This window comes from Corvus brachyrhynchos, unplaced genomic scaffold (assembly GCF_000691975.1).
Source record: "Corvus brachyrhynchos isolate BGI_N302 unplaced genomic scaffold, ASM69197v1 scaffold245, whole genome shotgun sequence".
NCBI lineage: Eukaryota > Metazoa > Chordata > Aves > Passeriformes > Corvidae > Corvus > Corvus brachyrhynchos.
The window spans coordinates 7,164,622-7,172,874 of NW_008238988.1; positions in this window are offsets into that span (position 1 = coordinate 7,164,622).

Sequence of the window (8,253 nt, forward strand, 5' to 3'; positions counted from 1 at the left end):
CCCGGGGCTGTGCTCCTTTCCTGCTGCCACAGGCTGCTCCTGCAGTGGGAAAGCTTCTTCCCTCCCTGCCAAACAATACGGAATGCTCCTTGCCTTGGGAACGTCCAGGCACGGGAGCCAGAACACTGAAGCAGAGAGTTGACATCTGGCAAAGTGACTGAGGGAAATCCCTCGGGGCTGACAAATGTTCCTGCACCGACTGTTCCCTAAATCCATCCATCCATCCTCTGCACACACAGAGCCTCCGTGTGCAGTGCTGGGGCTCAGCACGGAGCTCTGGATGTGGGAATATCTGCAAGGCAGAGGGAAGAAAACCCATTTCCTCCCTATTGAAGACAGAACCAGAAAATACAACGGTGCCCTCCTTCCCAGATAAATCACTGGGAGCACTGATGGGGATTTACAGACGCTGGTGTTGTTCCACCTTTCCCTGCTGTTACCTGCACGTTTACCTCCACTTGGTGGTAGCATTTTCTCTGTGTTCCCTCTTCTTTCCCAGCTTTTGGAGCAGCTGTGGATGCGAGCAAGGAGCTCCTTCCCCGTGGAATGTGTGAGTGAAGGAGACTGGAGTCTGCATTTTCCTCTGTGGCACGGTGAAGTTCGAGCCTCTGATCCTGCCCAGGCTGGGCTTCTGTACCCAAACCATTTCCTTCTACTGGAAAAAGGAGCAGGAAAAAACCCCAACGCTTGGGAATGCTGCCCATGAGCAGCTCTGCTTATCCTCGGGTGGGCTTGGTGCCCTGCATGGACCTGACTCTGGAGCTGGTGACAGCGAAGGATCAGAACTGTGGCTGTTCCCAAACCAGTCCAAAATCTGCTCCGGGTTAGGAGGAGCCTGACCCAGGGCAGGGACAGGTGGAGCCTAAACCAGGGCAGGGATGTGAAGAACCTAAACCAGAGCAGGGACAGGAGGAGCCTGAGCCGGGACAGGGACGGGGAGCCTGAGCCGGGCAGGGGAGCCTGAATCAGAGCAGGGACAGGAGGAACCTGAGCCGGGCAGGGACAGGAGGTGCTGGTGGCTCTCCCCAGGCAGGTGAGGTCTCAGCTGCTGAGATCACCCCATGTCTGCCTCGGAGGGGTCTTCAGCTGCTGCTGAGGGGTTGATTCCCACCCGGCTGAGCAGGATGGGAGAGGACTTTTCCCATGGAGATGCTTTAGAAGAGCTGGGAACAGGCTCTGCTCAGGGTGGCAGCAAGAGATGATGTCACTGCTGCTTTATTTTTGACTCTGCCTGTTAAAAACTTCCATAAATGCTCCACCTTGATGCTCATTCTCCTCTCACTGCTTTTGGCTGTCATTAACCCTTGGAGGTCTGAGCAAAACTGGGATTAAAGGCTGTGGATGAGCTGTGCCAAGGCCTGTGCTGCTCTCTCTGTGCTGCACAGGTGCATCCCATTTCCCAGGGAGAAAAATTGCAGCACCACCTGCTGCAAACGAAATTATTGTCATATTGATTTGATTTCTTTTAATTGAAGTGTGCCATTTATAAAGGGCTCGTCTGAGGGCTGTGACTGCTGTTCCCTTTCCTGGCAGCAGCAGGCTTCCAATCACTGGTAACTCATGGATATTAAAACACAGTAAATTGGTTCGCAAGTTAAAAACTCTTATCAACTCATGGATATTAAAACAGTAAATTGGTTCGCAAGTTAAAAACTCTTATTCGTTTCTGAAGCATCGATTGCCACAGGGGCTGGTGGGATTGGGAAGGGAAGCTTTTTCATCTCCTGGTGCCTCAGGGACAGTGGCAACCTGGGCTGTGGTGACAGTGTGTGTCATGGCTTGTGCCAGCCTTTGAAATCCCCTTCTGTGGCTGCTACACCTGGGGTTTATCCAGAGATGTGGAAAGGAAAAGAGGGGAAAACTCAGCCCTGCTGCCTTTGTGCAGAGCCCCAGGGCTGCTGGGCACTGCAGCTTCTGTGCTCAGAACCGGCTTTGCTCTGAAACATTCAGGCAAATGTGGCACTGCCTTGTCACTGCCCCTAACCCTGTCCTGGGCTAGGAACTGTGGGGTGGGCACTGGTGTCCTGCTTTTCCCCTCCTGGGAAGGGCTAGCTGGCTTAAAAATATTATTGTTGTGCTTTAAGATGAGCGGGGAAGGTGAGGATCCTTGTGGTGCTAAAAGCTCTGCCCTGCCTGGAGGGCCGGGCTGCTCTCAGCATTTTGGGGACCGGAGGGGACACAGTTGGGGTGTGGGGCTGAAATTGTCCCCGTCTGTCCCCACAGCTTGAAGGGCTGCCCCCCTGCCTGGCTGGACGTCACCCTGGGGTCACAGTGATGGGGCCAGTCCCAGGGGTGTTCTCCATCACAGAATCCTGGGATGCTTTGGGTGGAAAGGACCTTAAATCCCATCCCAATCCCACCCCTGCCCTGGCAGGGACACCTCCCACTGTCCCAGGCTGCTCCCAGCCCCAATGTCCAGCCTGGCCTTGGGCACTGCCAGGGATCCAGGGGCAGCCCCAGCTGCTCTGGCAATTCCAGCCCAGCCCCTGCCCACCCTCCCAGCCAGCAATTCCCAATTCCCAATCTCCCATCCAGCCCTGCCCTCTGGCACTGGGAAGCCATTCCCTGGCTCCTGTCCCTCCAGGCCTTGTCCCCAGTCCCTCTCCAGCTCTCCTGGAGCCCCTTTAGGCCCTGCAAGGGGCTCGGAGCTCTCCCTGGATCCTTCCCTTCTCCAGGTGAATATTCCCAGCTCTCCCAGCCTGGCTCCAGCCTTTGGTGCACTCCATGGCCTCCTCTGGACTTGATCCAACACATTCCCACCCTTCCTGTGCTGGTGGCCCTGGAGCTGACCCAGCTCTGCAGGTCGGGTCTCACCTCAGCTGCAGCAAATTTTCCGATTTCCTTCCAAACGTGGCTGTTCCCCTCTCAGGTGCCCTGGGGGGCTCAGGAGGTGCCTCCCACCCTCCCAAAGGCTGTGGCAGGGGAATGAAGGGCTGTGTCTCCTCCTGCTGTGAGGAAAGGGGGACATTTAAAGCAGGGAAAATGCAGATTCCTTGTGCTCAGCTCACCGGGGAGATGCCGAGCCTGGAGCCAGGACAGGCTGGGTGCGGGGCTTCGGGAGGGCTCTGGAATTACCACGGCTACCCCAGCTCATGCTCAGCCCTAGGAATCGTTATCTGGGATGAGGAATAAACCTCTTAAGAGATTACTGCTGCAAACTGTGCGGAGCTCAGCTTCCTTGGGAGCAGCCGCTCCCGGCTCTGTCAGGAGCGGTGCAATTACTGTAACGAGCCCTTGGCAGCCTTGTTTGGGAGCACAGACCTCGTTCCTCCCTGCAGAGAGCAAAACAAGGATGGGAAAGGAAGGATTCCTCCAAATCCCGTGCCTCCTGCCCTCCTCCGTGCCCAAGAACAGGAGAGGCCTTTGAGTGTGTCTTGCTAAAGACAGATTTTCCCCCAGAGATGTCTCGGAGTGTGGCAGCTGCTGGTGGAGGATCCTTGAGGAGGCACCTGCTCCAGCTCCTCTGGATGTGGGAGAGCAGGGAGGGGGTTTTTCCCAGAGATCACCTAAACTCCCTGAATTTCACAGTGGGAATAAAGCACGAGGCAGGGGTCTCGTGTCTTCTGAAGAGGCAGGGCCGGAGTGGGGGCATGGAAAAGAAGCACAGGGAATTGTAGGATCACCCAGGGAATTGTAGGGTCACAGAAATGCAGCTCTGAGCAACCTGCTCCAGGGAAAGGTGTTCCTGCCCTTGGAATGGCGGTTGGAACTGGAGGATTTTTAGAGTCTTTTGGGTTCTAACCCAAACCATTCTGTGATAAACAGGGACTGAGAGATGGAAATAGCTGCAGACACACATAAATGTTGTTCCTGTCTTCCCCTCTGAGCCTGCAGCACTGATGGAAATGCAATCCCATGGTTATTATTCATTTACAATCCCATCCAAACCTGAGATTTCCCCTTTTCACACCCTGGGTCTGCGTCTCTGTGATTTTGGCCTTTTTTGACAGCTGAACCAGGGAATGTCCTAGAGCTGGGCTGGAGCCCTGAGGTGCTGCTGGTCCCCAGCCTCCTCCTGATCCCCATTCCCACAGCAGCAGCAGCAGAGGAAGGCAAGGGGAAAACTGGGAATTAATAAAATCCTGGAATCCCAGAATGGTTTGGGTTGGGAGGGACCTTAAATCCCATCCCAATCCCCCCCCTGCCATGGCAGGGACACCTCCCACTGTCCCAGGCTGCTCCCAGCCCCAATGTCCAGCCTGGCCTTGGGCACTGCCAGGGATCCAGGGGCAGCCCCAGCTGCTCTGGCAATTCCAGCCCAGCCCCTCCCCACCCTCCCAGCCAGCAATTCCCAATTCCCAATCTCCCATCCAGCCCTGCCCTCTGGCACTGGGAAGCCATTCCCTGGCTCCTGTCCCTCCAGGCCTTGTCCCCAGTCCCTCTGCAGCTCTCCTGGAGCCCCTTTAGGCCCTGCAAGGGGCTCGGAGCTCTCCCTGGATCCTTCTCCTCTCCAGGTGAACACCCCCAGCTCTCCCAGTCCTTCCTTACTTCTCCCACCCTTTAATCAGGAACAGGATAATCGGGATAGGCTGGCTCTGTCCAGCTGAGGCTCAGCCAGCCCAGGCAGTGTCTGTGGCTCTGTGTCCCAGCAGGGAGGTGACAGCCAGGCTGGCAGTGGTGACATCCCCAGCCCCTGCTCAGCCTGACCTAAAGAACAGTCACAAACAGATGGATTTATTCCTTTCCTCCCCTCTCAGCTGATGAATTGATGATTTATGAATATATTTCTGATCTGTGGCTAGCTCTGGAGCCCTCTAAGGATTATTGAGGATAAAGGAGATTGACAGAGAATAAGGAATGCCAAAGCTTTTCCAGCAGCTGATGTGGTTGGGTGTTTTCTCATTTTTTTCCTCAGTTTTCATGGCAGTGAAATCCAAAGGTTCTGCCGCACAAAACCAGGGCTGAGGCAAATTCAGCACAGCTTTTCCTGCTGGAGGAGAGCACAGCCTCAGGCCAGCTTGGGAAGGTCCCACGGCCTCCTCTCCTGGAGCAGCTCACTCCCAGGGGGGTCTGGCAGGGCACTGTGCACTGTGAATTAACCAGCATTAATTAGGGCTGGGTGTTCACACATTAAAATTGCAGCTCCTGGAACTCTGGGAATGGGCTTGGGAACCAGAGAGGGACTGGGGACAAGGATGGAGGGACAGGAGCCAGGGAATGGCTTCCCAGTGCCAGAGGGCAGGGCTGGATGGGAGATTGGGAATTGGGAATTGCTGGCTGGGAGGGTGGGCAGGGGCTGGGCTGGAATTGCCAGAGCAGCTGGGGCTGCCCCTGGATCCCTGGCAGTGCCCAAGGCCAGGCTGGACATTGGGGCTGGGAGCAGCCTGGGACAGTGGGAGGTGTCCCTGCCATGGCAGGGGTGGGGCTGGGTGGGCTCTGAGGTCCCTCCCAACCCAAACCATTCCAGGATTCCATGAAAATGGACCCAGTTCCACATTCTGGGAGCTGCCTGTCCCCAGCCCACGCAGCCTCACCGGGGCTTTGCTGCCTCTTCCTGCTGGGAAGCTGTTCTAGAAAATCATTCCTTTAGCAATTAAATCCCCTATTCTGAATTTCCTGGCTTGAGGACTCAAAGCTGGAATTTTTGGAGGATCCATGACTTGTCTGTGGGTTCCTCCTGCCCCTGTGGAAGCCCTGTGGGGAGCCCAGGAGTGTCCCCATCCCTCTCATGGGACCGGGGTCCCTCAGCCCTCAGGGACCCTGCAGCTCTGCCCTGCCCTAAACAAGGAACTCGCTGCAGCTCCTTCAGCCCGGGGCTGGCAGTGCCTCCTGTTCAGAGCTGCTGCCTGAAACCTGGGAAGGAGCTCTTTGTGCTCAGACCTCAAGAGGAGACTGATTTTATGGGAAAGCTGCAGATTGACGTGGCTGGAGAACCCTTGAGCACAAAAACTTTGGAGCAGGAACAAGCAGTGCGGAGAGAATGGCTCTGTTCACACATTGGCCTGTTTATGACACTCTGGGAACTTGAATTTCTGTATTTGCTGCTTTAGTCTGGTGCTTTGATTCGGCTGGGCAAGGGCAGCTCCAGAAATTACACCTCAGGAACATTTTCCAAGGGAAAAAGCTCCGCCTGTTGTTTGTATAACAGGCTGGGAAACAAAGCAGTTGCAGGCTACTCCGAGTGTAATAAAGGCCTGTGCAAAATGTATTTTGCTCAGCAATGCCAGCTTTATTTAAATCTTCAGAGTGATTGTTCTGCATTTAAGCATATTCTAATGGCTGTCTGCAATGCTGCATCGCAAAATCGAATTTCTCTGACAAATTATTCCCCTGTTCAGGGGCGTCAGGTGAGAGCACTGCACGTCTGTGAGGCTGAGCTGTCTCTGTGTTAACAGAGCTGCTTCACAAAGGTGCTGCAATTGCTCCTGGCACCGACTCGTGCACAGACAGAGCTCTCCTGACTTGCCTTGGAATGATTTCACTTCGTAGCTCATGGCTCATCCTGCTCAGCTCCGGGCAGTTTGCAGCTCTATTTTGCCAGTACCTGCTCTGAAGAAGCCCCTTGCAGGGCCTAAAGGGGCTCCAGGAGAGCTGGAGAGGGACTGGGGACAAGGATGGAGGGACAGGAGCCAGGGGATGGCTTCCCAGTGCCAGAGGGCAGGGCTGGATGGGAGATTGGGAATTGCTGGCTGGGAGGGGGGGGAGGGGCTGGGCTGGAATTGCCAGAGCAGCTGTGGCTGCCCCTGGATCCCTGGCAGTGCCCAAGGCCAGGCTGGACATTGGGGCTTGGAGCAGCCTGGAACAGTGGGAGGTGTCCCTGCCCATGGCAGGGATTTGAAATGAATTGATCTTTCAGGTCCCTTCCAACCCAAACCATTCTGGGATCCTGTAATTCCCACTGCTAAAAACCTGACTGCATTTGTTATCAACGCACTCGGTGCCATCGCTCTGCGTGCTGCTGATGTGATTTATCAGGTGTGAAGGGCCAGGGGACTGTGACAGGTGAGGCTGTGATGCCACCCCAGCCCCTGGCAGGAGCTGAGGGGCAGGGCAGCTGTGGCTGCCCTGAGTGAAGGGTGTGATAGGCAGAGGTGACAGAAGGACAGCTCCGTGCCTGCCCGGCTCCAGGGGCTGGAATGCATATGGATGTGGCTCGCTGCAGGGATGGATGTGGAAACTTAAGCCACGATTGAGGCTTTCGGTGACCTCTGTTCTCCTTCCTTCTGTGCCCTTGGGAGCTCGAGGTGCATCTTGTGCAGCCCTGAACTCCTCTCCCTGCTCCTCGCTGTCATGCCCTGCCCCAGCAGACGGACACCGTGAACATTTCTGTGTGCTCCCCTCCTCCTGCTGCCAGCTGAGCTCATCTCCTCCGTGTCAGGAACAATCCAGGGGCAGAGGCCCTGGCTCGCAGCTGGTGCCACCCTGCTGGGGCCTGGGTTGTGGCAGAGGCCTGAGCAAGAACTTTCTGATGGTGAGGGATGATCAGAGCAAGTTACTGACACCCATCTGTCCAAAAATCTGCTGCATTTGTGTCCTTGCCCATGCAAAAGCCCAGAACAGCCACTTTGGCCCCATTTTCCTGGCTTTTCTTCCGGCAGTGCCTGCCTTTGGTGTTCCCAGCGGGACCTGGTGCAGCAGGGTCACACCCTGAGCTCTTCCCTCCTGCACCAGGCCTGGCTTTGGATCTGCAGGAGTGTCCAAAGCTCTGCTTTCTGCCGTCCCTAATGGAACAATGCTGATTTGCATTGCTTTGCCTCCTCCAGAACTCGTGTCTGCTTCCCCAGGCCTCAGTGATGCTGAAATGCTCTCTTCATGACACAGCTCCCTTAATCACCGGGCTCAAACCATCTCCAGGAACTTACAGGAGGAAAATGGGCTCTCTATCACACGGAGAGGTTAAGAAATAATGCTTGGTCAACTTTGCAAAGCAATTTGAGCTCTCTCAGTGAAATAATAAGTAGCAGACGAGAGCTGTGCATTATTGGCCACCTCTTATCTCCAACTGACCTTTCCTGGTCAGCTGAGCACCCAGCCAGAGAAACGAGGGCTCTCATTTCCTGCTGCCACAGCATCCATTAGGGGGTCCCAGCAGGGCCTGTGACCTCAGCACACAGAACGCTGTGGGATGCTGCGGAGAGCAGGGATGAGAGCAGGATAAAACCCCAGTGGGTGGGCTGAGAGTCTGCTGGAGTCACAGCAGAGACACCACAGGAGCCAAAGACCCAACGGATGGCAATGGACCTTGGCAGAGTCCTGGGAAGCTCAGAAGGAGGGGTTTGACTTCCTTGGCTGCATTGGAGGGAGGGGGTTTGA